Genomic DNA, 15,643 nt, shown 5'->3' with positions numbered 1-15,643 from the left:
AAGGGCCGAGATGTTACGGACATGCGCGGGGTACAACCAGAGAGCCACGATTATCGAAGGTCGTCGCGCTGGGCGCTCGCCCACTAAAATACACTCCTGGAAATGGAAAAAAGAACACATTGACACCGGTGTGTTAGACCCACCATACTTGCTCCGGACACTGCGAGAGGGATGTACAAGCAATGATCACACGCACGGCACAGCGGACACACCAGGAACCACGGTGTTGGCCGTCGAATGGCGCTAGCTGCGCAGCATTTGTGCACCGCCGCCGTCAGTGTCAGCCAGTTTGCCATGGCATACGGAGCTCCATCGCAGTCTTTAACACTGGTAGCATGCCGCGACAGCGTGGACGTGAACCGTATGTGCAGTTGACGGACTTTGAGCGAGGGCGTATAGTGGGCATGCGGGAGGCCGGGTGGACGTACCGCCGAATTGCTCAACACGTGGGGCTGAGGTCTCCACAGTACATCGATGTTGTCGCCAGTGATCGGCGGAAGGTGCACATGCCCGTCGACCTGGGACCGGACCGCAGCGACGCACGGATGCACGCCAAGACCGTAGGATCCTACGCAGTGCCGTAGGGGACCGCACCGCCACTTCCCAGCAAATTAGGGACACTGTTGCTCCTGGGGTATCGGCGAGGACCATTCGCAACCGTCTCCATGAAGCTGGGCTACGGTCCCGCACACCGTTAGGCCGTCTTCCGCTCACGCCCCAACATCGTGCAGCCCGCCTCCAGTGGTGTCGCGACAGGCGTGAATGGAGGGACGAATGGAGACGTGTCGTCTTCAGCGATGAGAGTCGCTTCTGCCTTGGTGCCAATGATGGTCGTATGCGTGTTTGGCGCCGTGCAGGTGAGCGCCACAATCAGGACTGCGTACGACCGAGGCACACAGGGCCAACACCCGGCATCATGGTGTGGGGAGCGATCTCCTACACTGGCCGTACACCACTGGTGATCGTCGAGGGGACACTGAATAGTGCACGGTACATCCAAACCGTCATCGAACCCATCGTTCTACCATTCCTAGACCGGCACGGGAACTTGCTGTTCCAACAGGACAATGCACGTCCGCATGTATCCCGTGCCACCCAACGTGCTCTAGAAGTTGTAAGTCAACTACCCTGGCCAGCAAGATCTCCGGATCTGTCCCCCATTGAGCATGTTTGGGACTGGATGAAGCGTCGTCTCACGCGGTCTGCACGTCCAGCACGAACGCTGGTCAACTGAGGCGCCAGGTGGAAATGGCATGGCAAGCCGTTCCACAGGACTACATCCAGCATCTCTACGATCGTCTCCATGGGAGAATAGCAGCCTGCATTGCTGCGAAAGGTGGATATACACTGTACTAGTGCCGACATTGTGCATGCTCTGTTGCCTGTGTCTATGTGCCTGTGGTTCTGTCAGTGTGATCATGTGATGTATCTGACCCCAGGAATGTGTCAATAAAGTTTCCCCTTCCTGGGACAATGAAAAAAATGGTTCAAATGGCTCTGAGCACTATGGGACTCAACTGCTGTGGTCATAAGTCCCCTAGAACTTAGAACTACTTAAACCTAACTAACCTAAGGACAGCACACAACACCCAGCCATCACGAGGCAGAGAAAATCCCTGACCCCGCCGGGAATCGAACCCGGGAACCCGGGCGTGGGAAGCGAGAACGCTACCGCACGACCACGAGATGCGGGCTGGGACAATGAAGTCACGGTGTTCTTATTTCAATTTCCAGGAGTGTATTTCGATGCTTCGGGTACACGAGATCAAGTGTTTAAGATATTGTGGCCAAGAATAATGCTTTGGAGAAGACTGGAGTTGACGTTCTAGGTGTTGTGTCCAGTGAGGGTGATATCATGCTGCCACATTTCTTTGAAAAGTGACAAACTGTCACAAAAGAAGTTTATCTGAAAGTTTTGACGAATGTCGACAAACCGTGGATGGTAACTGTGGCCTTGGGGAGACAATATGTCTTTCAACACAACGGTGCGCCGGCTCATACGAGCCATTTAGTCCAAAAGTGGCTATCGGATAACGTTGAGATGTTCTGCTCAAAGGAGTTCTGGCTCCCGAATAGCCCGAATTTGAACACCCTGGACTACAATGTATGGAGCATAGTCAAAAGAGCTACCAATAAGACGAGGCACGGTAATGTCGCATCTCTACGCACCGCTATCGAATGAGCATTCGCAAATAATGACAGCGTTGTTTTTAATAGTGCGTGCGAAGGCTTCTGGGCAAGACCGGAGACAGTTGTTGTGACTCAAAGAGGTTACATGGGGCAATGTTAATGTAAAAGGATTTTCATTTTCTTTTGTATTTTGTTTTAACACATTTGCTTTAGAAAAAAGTTTCTTTTGTCCAGATTTAGGCACCGCACCCTGTAGGGAAGCGCCAAAGAAGAGCAGCGCGTTTCGTTACAGGTTCATTCAGTAGACATGAAAGCGTCACAGGGAAGCCCAACCACTCCAGTGGCAAAAGCTGCAACAGAGGTGTGGTTTACTGGTGTGGTTTACTGTTAAAGATCCGAGAGCGTGCGTCCCTGGAAAAGTCAACAAACGTACTGTTTGCTCCTACGTTTATTATCGAAGGGACTATGAAGATAAAATTAGAGAGATTCGAGCCCATACGGAAGCTTACAGGCAGTCGTTCTGCCCGCGAGCCATTCGCGACTGGAACAGAAAATGGGGGAAGTGACAGGGTACACGAAGAACCCTCCGCCACACACCCTAAAATGGCTTGCGAAATATGTATATAAATATTGATGTAGATATAGATTTCAATCAGTGGCATGTTTTCTGTGATTAGAAACTCGATTGCAGCACACGGTTCCTCTCGCAACGACGTAGTTACGTTTCACACAGCCATGTTACGCGTTACATTTCTAAGCCCGCTAGCGGCAGTGGCCTGCAACTTGAGTCAGCGGAGTGGGAAATTTGACCGAGTAACATAGATTACGTTTAACACCTCGGCCGATACTGAGAACAGAACAAAAAATTCGTATGCATTACTTTTCAATACGTTCTCACGTAAGTTCCACATAATTGTCATAATCGTGTAGCTGTACGATTCAGACAAAACACAAATTTGCTACGTTGTTTGGCAGATCACCTCAATTTGAATAAACGCAAGGTAACGCAAGTGATGTAGGATAGAATATCCAGAAGATTTTGGTTAGAGGATTACGAGTAAGCAGAGACAAAATTTGGATGAAAATAAGTCAGACGAAGAGAATATTTTTTTATGAACGTGTTATTTTTAACTCATCCTTTGATGTGTACGCTTCAGACTCCCGTACATCTATCACAATTAATAACAATAGCTGTACACAGATTGTATATTGTTAAAGGCTTGTTCGAAAAAATTGCACACCCTATTTGTAGCCGTACTGGATTCGAAACATAACTTCACAAAAAAAAAAAAAAAAAAAAAAAAACAACAACAAGGATGGGTATAGATGCATGAGAACCTTATGGAGGAGCAGACGTTATGTCTTTGTTGTTGTTAATGATATAATAGAGTTGAAATTGGTTCGTATTCATGTGTACATATCATTAGAATATACACTCCTGGAAATTGAAATAAGAACACCGTGAATTCATTGTCCCAGGAAGGGGAAACTTTATTGACACATTCCTGGGGTCAGATACATCACATGATCACACTGACAGAACCACAGGCACATAGACACAGGCAACAGAGCATGCACAATGTCGGCACTAGTACAGTGTATATCCACCTTTCGCAGCAATGCAGGCTGCTATTCTCCCATGGAGACGATCGTAGAGATGCTGGATGTAGTCCTGTGGAACGGCTTGCCATGCCATTTCCACCTGGCGCCTCAGTTGGACCAGCGTTCGTGCTGGACGTGCAGACCGCATGAGACGACGCTTCATCCAGTCCCAAACATGCTCAATGGGGGACAGATCCGGAGATCTTGCTGGCCAGGGTAGTTGACTTACACCTTCTAGAGCACGTTGGGTGGCACGGGATACATGCGGACGTGCATTGTCCTGTTGGAACAGCAAGTTCCCTTGCCGGTCTAGGAATGGTAGAACGATGGGTTCGATGACGGTTTGGATGTAACGTGCACTATTCAGTGTCCCCTCGACGATCACCAGTGGTGTACGGCCAGTGTAGGAGATCGCTCCCCACACCATGATGCCGGGTGTTGGCCCTGTGTGCCTCGGTCGTATGCAGTCCTGATTGTGGCGCTCACCTGCACGGCGCCAAACACGCATACGACCATCATTGGCACCAAGGCAGAAGCGACTCTCATCGCTGAAGACGACACGTCTCCATTCGTCCCTCCATTCACGCCTGTATCGACACCACTGGAGGCGGGCTGCACGATGTTGGGGCGTGAGCGGAAGACGGCCTAACGGTGTGCGGGACCGTAGCCCAGCTTCACGGAGACGGTTGCGAATGGTCCTCGCCGATACCCCAGGAGCAACAGTGTCCCTAATTTGCTGGGAAGTGGCGGTGCGGTCCCCTACGTAGGATCCTACGGTCTTGGCGTGCATCCGTGCGTCGCTGCGGTCCGGTCCCAGGTCGACGGGCACGTGCACCTTCCGCCGACCACTGGCGACAACATCGATGTACTGTGGAGACCTCACGCCCCACGTGTTGAGCAATTCGGCGGTACGTCCATCCGGCCTCCCGCATGCCCACTATATGCCCTCGCTCAAAGTCCGTCAACTGCACATACGGTTCACGTCCACGCTGTCGCGGCATGCTACCAGTGTTAAAGACTGCGATGGAGCTCCGTATGCCACTGCAAACTGGCTGACACTGACGGCGGCGGTGCACAAATGCTGCGCAGCTAGCGCCATTCGACGGCCAACACCGTGGTTCCTGGTGTGTCCGCTGTGCCGTGCGTGTGATCATTGCTTGTACAGCCCTCTCGCAGTGTCCGGAGCAAGTATGGTGGGTCTGACACAACGGTGTCAATGTGTTCTTTTTTCCATTTCCAGGAGTGTATTTATCAGTATAATCACTGTCAAGTGTGACTAATTCAAGCGACGGCTATGGAGGTTCTAAAATAAATTGCCCTGAATTGTGGATAACTTCTAATAGTTAATAGACGCTAGACAGAGCTCTACTAATTAAGTACATACCTTGCGATGTGTCTGTTTTCCTCTGTTCGACATCCTCCCTGTATCAGAGTGAAGGAAGAGGATAGAATACCATTAGGAGACAAAAGTAACGGGATAGCGATATATACATCTACAGACGGCGGCAGCATGGGTTACACAAGGTATAAAAAGGCAGTGCATTGACGGAGCTGTAATTTGTACTCAGATGATTCGTGTTAAAAGGTGTTCAATGTGGTTACGGCCGCACGACGGGAATTAGTAGACTTTGAACGCAGAATGGTACTTGTAGCTAGACACATGGGACATTCCATTTCGGAAATCGTTAGGGAATTCAATTTCCCGAGATCCAAAGTGTCAAAACCGTGCCGAGAATACTAAAATTCAGGTGTTTCCTCTCACCGCGGCCAATGCAGTTGTCGACGGCCTTCACATCCCGACCGAGAACACCGACCTTTGCGTAGAGTTGTCAATGCTAACGGACAAGCAACACTGCTTGAAATAACCCCAGAAATCAATGTGGGACGTGCGACTAGTGTATCCGTTAGAATAGTGGGGCTAAGTTATCAGCAAGGTACTGTGAGAGCTAATGGTGGTTTCAAAATGGTGTGGGCTGTGTTTAAATGGAATGGACTAGGTATTCTGGTCCTAATGAACCGATCGTTGACTGTAAATGGTTAAGTTCGCCATCTTGGAGACTATTTGCAGTCATTCCTGGGGTTCATGTTCCCAAACAACGAGCATTTTTTGTGGATGATAAAGAGCCATGTCACTGGGCCGCAACTGTTCGCGATTTGTTTGACGAACATTCTGTATAATTCGAGCAAATGATTCGGTCACCCAGATACCTCGACATGAAGTCCGTCGAACATTCATGGGGCATAATCGAGAGCTCATTTCGTCCACAAAATCCTGTTCCGGTAACATTTTCGAAGTTATGGACGACTACAGAGACGGTGTGGTTCAGTATTTCTTCAGGGAACTTCCGACTTGATGAGTCCACGTCACGTCGAACTGCTGCACTACCCCGGGAGTAAGGAGGTCCGATACTATATTACGAGCTACTGCATGACTTTTATCACTTCAGTGTGGTATAGATGTGTACTAATAGATTGATAATCGAATGATTCAGCCAGTGAATGTCTGTTGCGGTCGATCTCATGGAAATTACACTATTGGCCATTAAAATTGCTACACCAAGAAGAAATGCAGATGATAAACGGGTATTCATTAGACAAATATATTATACTAGAACCGACATGTGATTACATTTTCACGCAATTTGGGTGCATAGATCCTGAGAAATCAGTACCCAGAACAACTACCTCTGGCCGTAATAACGGCCTTGCTACGCCTGGGCATTGAGTCTAACAGAGTTTGGATGGCGTGTACAGGTACAGCTGCCCATGCAACTTCAACACGATAACACAATTCATCAAGAGTAGTGACTGGCGTATTGTGACGAGCCAGTTGCTCGGCCACCATTGACCAGACCGATTTCAATTGGTGGGAGATCTGGAGAATGTTCTGGCCAGGGCAGCAGTCGAACATTTTATGTATCCAGAAAGGCCCGTACAGACTTGCAACATGCGGTCGTGCATTATCCTGCTGAAATGTAGGATTTCGCAGGCATCGAATGAAGGGTAGAGCCACGGTTCGTAACACATCTGAAATGTAACGTCCACTGTTCAAAGTGCCGTCAGTGCTAAAAAAGGTGAGCGAGACGTGTAACAAATGGCACCCCATACCATCACGACGGGTGATACGCCAGTGTGGCGTTGACGAATATACACTTCCAATGTGCGTTCACCGCGATGTCGCCAAACACTGATGCGACCATCATGATGCTGTAAACAGACCTGGATTCATCCGAAAAAATGACGTTTTGCCATTCGTGCACCCAGGTTCGTGGTTGAGTACACCAACGCAGGCGGTACTGTCTGTGATGCAGCGTCAAGTGTAACCGCAGCCATGGTCTCCCAGTTGATAGTCCATGCTGCTGCAAACGTCGTCGAACTGTTCGTGTAGATGGCAGTTGTCTTGCAAACGTCCCCATCTGTTGACTCGGGGATCGAGACGTGGCTGCACGATCCGTTACAGCCATGCGGATAAGATGCCTGTCATCTCGACTGCTAGTGATACGAGGCCGTAGGGATCCAGCGTTCCGTATTACCCTCCTGAACCCACCGATTCCATATTCTGCTAAGAGTCATTGGATGTTGAGCAACGCGAGCAGCAATGTTGCGATACGATAAACCGCAATCGTGATAGGCTACAATCCTACGTTTATCAAAGTCGGAAACGTGGTGGTACGCATTTGTCCTCCTTACACGAGGCATCACAACAACGTTTCACCAGGCAACGCCGGTCAACTGCTGTTTGTGTATGAAAAATCGGTTGGAAACTTTCCTCATGTCAGCACGTTGTAGGTGTCGCCACCGGCGCCAACCTTGTGTGAATGCTCTGAAAAGCTAATCATTTGCATATCACAGCATCTTCTTCCTGTCGGTTAAATTTCGCGTCTGTAGCACGTCATCTTCGTGGTGTAGCAATTTTAATGACGAGTAGTGTACAATAGATGCGATGCCCTATTACCAATGTTAAGAAAAAGGGAAACTGGAACAAATGCGAGACCATGTCACATCTTACGTCAAGAATTTTCAAACGACTGGTTAATACACTGAATTCATATATAGGAGCAGTCGGACTGAACAGAACTCCCTCCTGTCTTCCTGGTTCTCGCATACCATCTTTTCTCTAAATCAGTGAAGGCTTACTTTGCAAAGGCCAACAGCAATATCATTTCCAACTGATGTTCAAATATATCTTATTGGTCTGCTCTTATTACTTCATTCACTGCGCGATATTTTAAACCTAATCGTGTTGCCTTTCTCTCGTTATAGCTCTTTTGTAAAATTAGAACAACAACATGAACGAAACTTGGATGCGTACGAAGGTATAGAAACAATAATTTCCTCTGCGCTCCAGTCGTGACAGCAATAGAACATAATATAGATAAAGGAGTGGGTTACTACAATGGGTGTATTACAGCTTTTAAAAGATGAGAATAGGAAGGCCAACGTAATTTTCAGTTGTCTTTTGTACTGTAGATCTCATCGGAAATTCATTGTAGGCATGCCATTATAATCCTGGATTCTTCTCCATCTTTATGTCATGGGAATGGAACTGGTGTTTTTGGTCATTTATGAATCGACTTCAGCTTTCATTTTCGATAAACGTATTAATTTATTTACAACTTATTGTTCTTGATCGCATAACATCCAACTCACTCAAACTCTATACTACATCAGTACTCATACAGCACCAGAGTTTAACTGCGTCGGCTATTAGATACAGTCTCCTGCCAAAATTTGTCATAGATGTTCATAGCAATACACAGAGGTTTGCGAGATTATACATCGAGTGCTATAACGCAATTTTAATTCTGAAGCAATGTATTTACATTTTAGAATTTTGTATCTTATTACTCTGTGTTCAAGTTTGTATGAATGAAAATGAAATAATTCTTCGAAAAATTTTTAATTTTATATCGTCATTAGAAAAAAAGTATCGATTACTGATTCGTACGAGACACGAACTCACGAATGAACACTATTTATAAAAAAAGGGAATCTACTTACGAAAACGACAAAATAAACTAATCGAAACCACCTCGCAATGACATATGAAGATACCGATACCCAACAAATCTCTTACCTCTTCCAACATTGCACGCTGCACCACCCACTATACATTGTCTTGCGAACTGCAAATGGTTCAAATGGCTCTGAGCACTATGGGACTTAACATCTATGGTCATCAGTCCCCTAGAACTTAGAACTACTTAAACCTGACTAAAACTAAGGACATCACACAACACCCAGTCACCACGAGGCAGAGTGCGAACTGCAGTTATATAAACAATACGTATTGAAAATTTTTAATTACTTTACTAGTTGTCCGAAATTAACATTTTAACTCTGTTTATTTTGATACAGAGTGCAAACGATAACTGTTTACGACGTGTGGCTGTGCGGTTCTAGGCGCTTCAGTCTGGAACCGAGCGACCGCTACGGTCGCAGGTTCGAATCCTGCCTCGGGCATGCCTGTGTGTGATGTCCTTAGGTTAGTTAGGTTTAAGCAGTTCTAAGTTCTAGGGGACTGTTGACCTCAGATGTTAAGTCCCATACCGCTCAGAGCCATTTTAACCAATTTTGTTTACGACGTACCACATTTGTGTAGGGGAAGGCGAGACGAACAATTTGTTATAGGACACTAGTGGTCCATCAGGCCGAGAAATGACGTCTAGCTGGCCTACAAAAACCATGTAAGCTCTGTGTCACGAGAAATTTTCAATATTCTCTCGCTCTATTATGCCACCAGATTAGTCGGTATTTCTTTAACATTATTAATTTAAAACTTCCCGTGGGAGTAATGAAAGGAAAATGCAATAACCATAGTAGTTCCGTAGTAAGGAGACCAGACGAATAAAATGGTTTATCTGTTAATTTTATGCTGTTAAAATAAACTATATGTTAAGGTGAAATTTAAACAAAATTCAATTTTACGTTTTGTGAGTGCATGAACAAGGGGTTCTTAGCATTCAAGACGATATGAACAATCATCTCGCGCGGCGCACCTGCTGGTCCACAAGCACACCGTATCAATTTGCTCGTCTCGGCTTCACCTGCACCACTGTGGTACGTTGTAAACAGATATCGTTTAATTCATATATAATGATCTTATATGTTGCTATTCAGTACGTTGAACATTCTTTACCAAAACAAATTACATTACAAAAATATAAATCTTTGTGTACTACCGTTCACTGTTGCCATTCAGTACGGCGACAGTTCTTTATCAAAACGAAATACCTCACCAAAACTATAAATCTCTTTGTACTACTGTTCCCTGTGCAAATGTCCAAAGGTAGACAGTACACTATCTTTTCTACATTGTATACTGGAGGACAATGTGATGCTATGAATAATGCCAGCGCTGTGAAAACCAAGGCACAGAAAGCATCTGTACTGTCACAGGCGACGTTTCTGTAGCGTCCTCGCTGGCCATCGACAGCAGCGGATAGTACAGGCCACACAGACGCAGGGCCCAGAGGAGCGCTCGCGTCGCGTCGAACCTGTTGAGCGAGCCTTGGGCGACAGGCGTTCCGCTCTGCAAACGCTTTTCCGCGACGAGCAGAAAAAAAGGCGGCCAGATAAGCGTGATATACGAGCTTCTATGCGCAGGAATTATAGCGGCCGCACTTTTGTGGTGCCCAGGGAACGGACTGTACGGGAAAGGGGTAGAAGGGGGGGAGGTGGGGTAGGGGATGAGCTGCGACCATTGGTCAGTGGCTTTCGCGATAGCACAGCACCGGCCTCGGCTGTGGACTTCTTCGGAAGCCGCGACTATCGATTCCGGCTGAACGCTGTCGAACGTCGTCCGCCGGTATCGGGGTCTCTTCTTTCGATTACCTTTCCTTTTTTGTTTCGTGTACACGGGTGTGTTTTAGCTGGGTACTTAGAGCAGCGTGTCGTATCTTCTCCCCTGCTTCGTTTATCAACGGGGATTAGATGTAACAACACACGTTTAACTGCGACTCGAGAAACGTGATGCAGCGAGGTGACGCAGTAATCGACACTGGAAACGGGACGAGCAGAGCTTAAATCCGCCTACAGATATCCAGATTTCGATTTCCTCCGTTCTCTCCTGAAATCCTTCGGTAATTTTTTTGGACAGTTCGCTGCTACCCATACACAACGCAGAAGAGGTATCGTCTTTTACCATCCCTACGAGATATTCCTCACTTGCCGATCCACGTGGCATGCTCGCAAGACGCTGGGTTCGTATTCTAGAAGACCATCCCGATTTAGGTTTGTCTGAATCACTTAAGGGATATAATGGAATGGTTCCTTTGAAAGAGTATGGTCGAACTGCTTTCCCATCCTTTCTAAATCCTAGCTTCTGCTCCGTCTCTAATGACATAGTCTTCGATAGGACGTTACAACCTGATCTTTCTTGCTTCCGTTTCGTAACTCCGAACACCTTTCTCTGGCTGCAAATATAACAGTTATTTATGTTCTACATCTACGTCTACTACATCTACATTTATACTCTTCAAGCCACCCAATGGTGTGTGGGGGAGTGCACGTTACGTGCCACTGCGATCACCTCCCTCTCCTGTTCCAGTCGCGTATGGTTCGCGGGAAGAACGACTGCCGGAAAGCCTCCGTGCGCGCTCGAATCTCTCTAATTTTACATTCGTGATCTCCTCGGGAGGTATAAGTAGAGGGAAGCAATATATTCGATACCTGATTCAGAATCGCACCCTCTCGAAACCTGGACAGCAAGCTACACCGCGATGCTGAGCGCCTCTCTTGCAGAATCTACCACTTGAATTTGTTAAACATCTCCGTAACGCTATCACGCTCACCAAATAACCCTGTGGCAAAACGCGCCGCTCTTCTTTGGATCTTTTCTGTCTTCTCTGTCAACCCGACCTGGTACTGATCGCACACTGATGAGCAATACTCAAGTATAGGTCGAACGACTGTTTTGCAAGCCGCCTCCTTTGTTGATGGAATACATTTTCTAAGGCCTCTCCCAATGAATCTCAACCTGGCACCCGCCTTACCAATAATTAATTTTATGTGATCATTCCACTTCAAATCGTTCCGTACGCATACTCCCAGATATTTTACAGAAGTAACTGCTACCAGTGTTTGTTCCGCTATCATATAATCATACAATAAAGGATCCTTCTTTCTATGTATTCGCAATACATTACATTTGTCTATGTTAAGGGTCAGTTGCCATTCCATGCACCAAGTGCCTATCCGCTGCAGATCTTCCTGCATTTCGCTGCAGTTTTCTAATGTTGCAACTTCTCTGTATACTACAGCATCATCCGCGAAAAGCCGCATGGAACTTCCGACACTATCTACTAGGTCATTTATATATACTGTGAAAAGAAATGGTCCCATTACACTCCCCTGCGGCACCCCAGAAACGCCAGAAACGCTTCGCCTTCTACATCAAAAGCATCTTCTGGGAATCTGTTTTCATATCAGGAATAATACACTTTTGTTTTTATAGATGATACAGTTTCATAACAGTTAACACCATAAAATAAAGCGAATAAAATATTAGGGTAACTCGTCCTTCCCGCCGAAATATGAGTTTCCTCTCATCTTGTCACAGGTTAGCAGGCGCACTACCGTTTTACTTATGAAAAATCAGCACATATTCTCTTCGAGATCTTTTGTTTTCTAATTTCCATACTTTTCAGCCTTTGGTGAAAACGTGAAACACTCCACTACTAATCTACCGATTTCTTCAGATTTATTTTACAACAACTGTGAACGATTGTGTCTTAACACTGATTGTTTACTTGCCGCCACTTGTCTTGTTTGGGAGTGTAAGTGGCGCCGCGCTACCGTCTGTTCATTTACATTCTTTATGTCTCTCCGTCTGTACGTGTGTGTGTGTGTGTGTGTGTGTGTGTGTGAGTGTGTGAACAGGTGAATAGCGTTTGAAAAGTAAATAGGTTTTATTTTGCAACAAGAAAATAGCTTCTGGGTTAATAAGACGAATATTTATTCATTAGTTGCGGAAAATGGCCACATCAACCCACTTGTTGCTTGCTTTGAGTCCTCGCTTTTCGTGAAAGATATGATCGACAGAACGTGAGGATAGAAGAATCGTTTCCTCCTATATGTAGGACAATACACGGACGCTTTTCATGAACTTGATGTTTTAACCATGAGCATCTATTTATGAACAAATTTAGTGTACGCGGCCATTCTTCAAGTAAAACAAAAACTGCCTCATTCAGATAAGCCTAAAAACATAACATTCATCCTGTGTGGATCCCAATTAACAGATAAATGAATAACGTAAAACATTATTTCCTTTCTTTTTTCACTTACTTGCATAGTTTGTTTATTATAAGGACAATATGTATAAAAAGTAAACATGGTGAAGTAAGTTGTCGTTCTGTAACTGTTACAGCCAGTGAAATCTCGTAACAATGTCAACTTTTTAGTGTTACTCGGAAACTATATTTCTTTTTTAGTCTAGTGTACTGACTGAAAGGTGGGAGATGTATTGGGTGTTGATGTTGCAGTCTTGAGTCCGAAGACCGGTTTGGTGCATCTCTACAGGCTAATCTATACTGTACATGCTTCTTTATGTCTGCATAGCTATTGCTACCACTTCCATTTCAATCTGCTTATTGTATATACACCTTACTCTCCCTCTCTCTCTCTATGTCCGCAGCTCGTGGTCTGGAGCCGGCGCGGTAGCACCTGCCCCGAACAAACGCAACGAACCATAACGAACAAAATGAGATTAAAAAAAAAATAAAAGAAAAGGCGTGTTCGGTCAGAGATCTGGCTGGCCTGTGTAGCAAAGAAACTGAGTGAAGGCATCAATAACGAACTTCAACGGACGTCATCTGACGTCCGTTACGACCAAATACAACGAACAATTACGAAAAAAATGCAAAAAAGAGGCAACGTTGCTATCGCTGTATCACGAGGTCTCGGGATCGATTCCTGGTCGAGTTGGGGATTTTCTTTGCCCGGAGTCTGGGTGTTTGTGTTGTACACATCATTTTATTATCATTCGTGAAAGTGGCTAGACTGGATTGTGTACTGATTGGGAATTTGTACGGGCGATGATGACCGCGCAGTTGAGAGTCCCACATAGCAAATATCATCAGCCCTCTCTCTACAATTTCTACCCACTACACTTCCTTCTAGTATTAAATTAACTATTTCATAATGTCTCAGCACGTATCCTCTGAACTTAATATTCTTTTTAGTGAAGTTGTGCCATAGTATCTTTTCTCTGCGATTCGATACGTTCATCTAATCTTAGCCTTCCTCAATGACATCAGATTTCAAAACATTTCTTTCTCATCAAATTTTCTATTTTACTTACAGTTCTTATAAAATTATATGTTATTTAATAGACCAGACTTTGCTGTATTTCACTCTTAACTTTGCATTACTCACGTCAGTATGAACTCATTGCTTTACAGTCCAGTTATAAAAAATTCAACGGCGCTTCGTGATTTTGATGCGGAAGACGAATAAATGCAAGACTACAAATATTTATAGTACTTGCAGTTGGTGGCAAGGAACAAGATGGTTTTCATGCTGGTTAATTAAAGTAAGGTGCTTTTTCCAGTGTTGATACTATTTTACGATCTGTGATTTTGACGAGTTGGTTGCTTTCATAGTAATTAATAATATTATGGCTTTCTGTACGGGCAGTCGTGGATCGAAATTAAGTGCTTATCGTGGTAGATCCACTACGTTAGCTTCGGCTCATATTACCGTCTTTCAGCTCTTAATAAGTCTATATCGAGTTGTGTTTTCGTCTCACTCGTCCGGTGTTTTCTGAAAGGAACATAATAGGATTATAATACCCGAATATAGGTGAACTATGAAGAAACTGTTCAAACAGTAACTGTAATGAAAATAAATTACACAACCTTGACTACAACACCTAAATGTAGAAATAGCTCTGAAAATGTTCCTCTATATGGTCACTACATCATTTTCGATGCTCCCTAAAGTGTTTTATTAATTTATGATTGCTTTGGAAAATCAGGCTATAAAACTAACGCCCATCGCAGCCAACTTGAGATAAGCTGCGTTGTAGCGGTTTATTGAACTGCTAATGCTCATTTTATTGATCTTCCGATTTAGATAAGACAAAAGAACAGGGACAATTTGTAAGAACCAGATCCCGTTTTTCCTAAGTTGAAAACACGTGCCTGTAAATGTTTACAAAACATCCGGAAAACTATCTTTTATACGAACATAATGAACAGAGTTTTTGATTACTGTTTGTTATAGACGTGGGCGTATCTTCTGGAAACTAGACTTAACCTTTTCCAATGTAAGATGCGATCGTGAGAGCTAAAAAGTGGTGACGTCATTGTCCTTTCATTGCATCCTTTTTCTCACAGCTGTGGAAAATTAATAGACTAATTCCTTGTTTCTCGTGCAGTGTTTTGTTAAACTGAGCGCAGTTCCATATGAAATGATTGGTGCAGTAGTCTCATAATTAGAAAAGTAATTTGGTCGATGCATAATTTTAACTTTCTGTTGTGATGTGGACACATTCGATTTTATTTTCATTCGCCATCTCCAGCACTTTGCGTTAAGTACCCTCATATTAGATTCTCTTAACGTTTAGCTTTAAATTGTGTGTTCACCTTTATTACCTACTTTATTTGGAAATCACGATCTCTTCAGTCACGCATTTACATGAACTTGTTTTTGCTTATTTCACTAATTAACTCGTCAAATTGTAACACGTGCAATCTTGAACCCTGCTTCTGGTCTTATTCATTTTCTCCACCGACAGTCTCCGCACTTTAGTGAAAGTTGCTAACTACTGACTTGCAGGGTCTGGATGTGATACTCGGTGACTGCCTGTGGAGTAAGTTAGCTGGTAAGCTGTGAGAAGGTACCCTCATCAGGCCAAATAAGAAGCTGATGACCAAATAATCGGTGACATGAGGAAAGTACGCTGCTG

The sequence above is a fragment of the Schistocerca serialis genome, chromosome 1, assembly GCF_023864345.2.
Source record: "Schistocerca serialis cubense isolate TAMUIC-IGC-003099 chromosome 1, iqSchSeri2.2, whole genome shotgun sequence".
NCBI classification, from domain to species: domain Eukaryota; kingdom Metazoa; phylum Arthropoda; class Insecta; order Orthoptera; family Acrididae; genus Schistocerca; species Schistocerca serialis.
The sequence above is the reverse complement of the archived record's forward strand: the minus strand, read 5'-3'. Positions refer to the sequence as shown.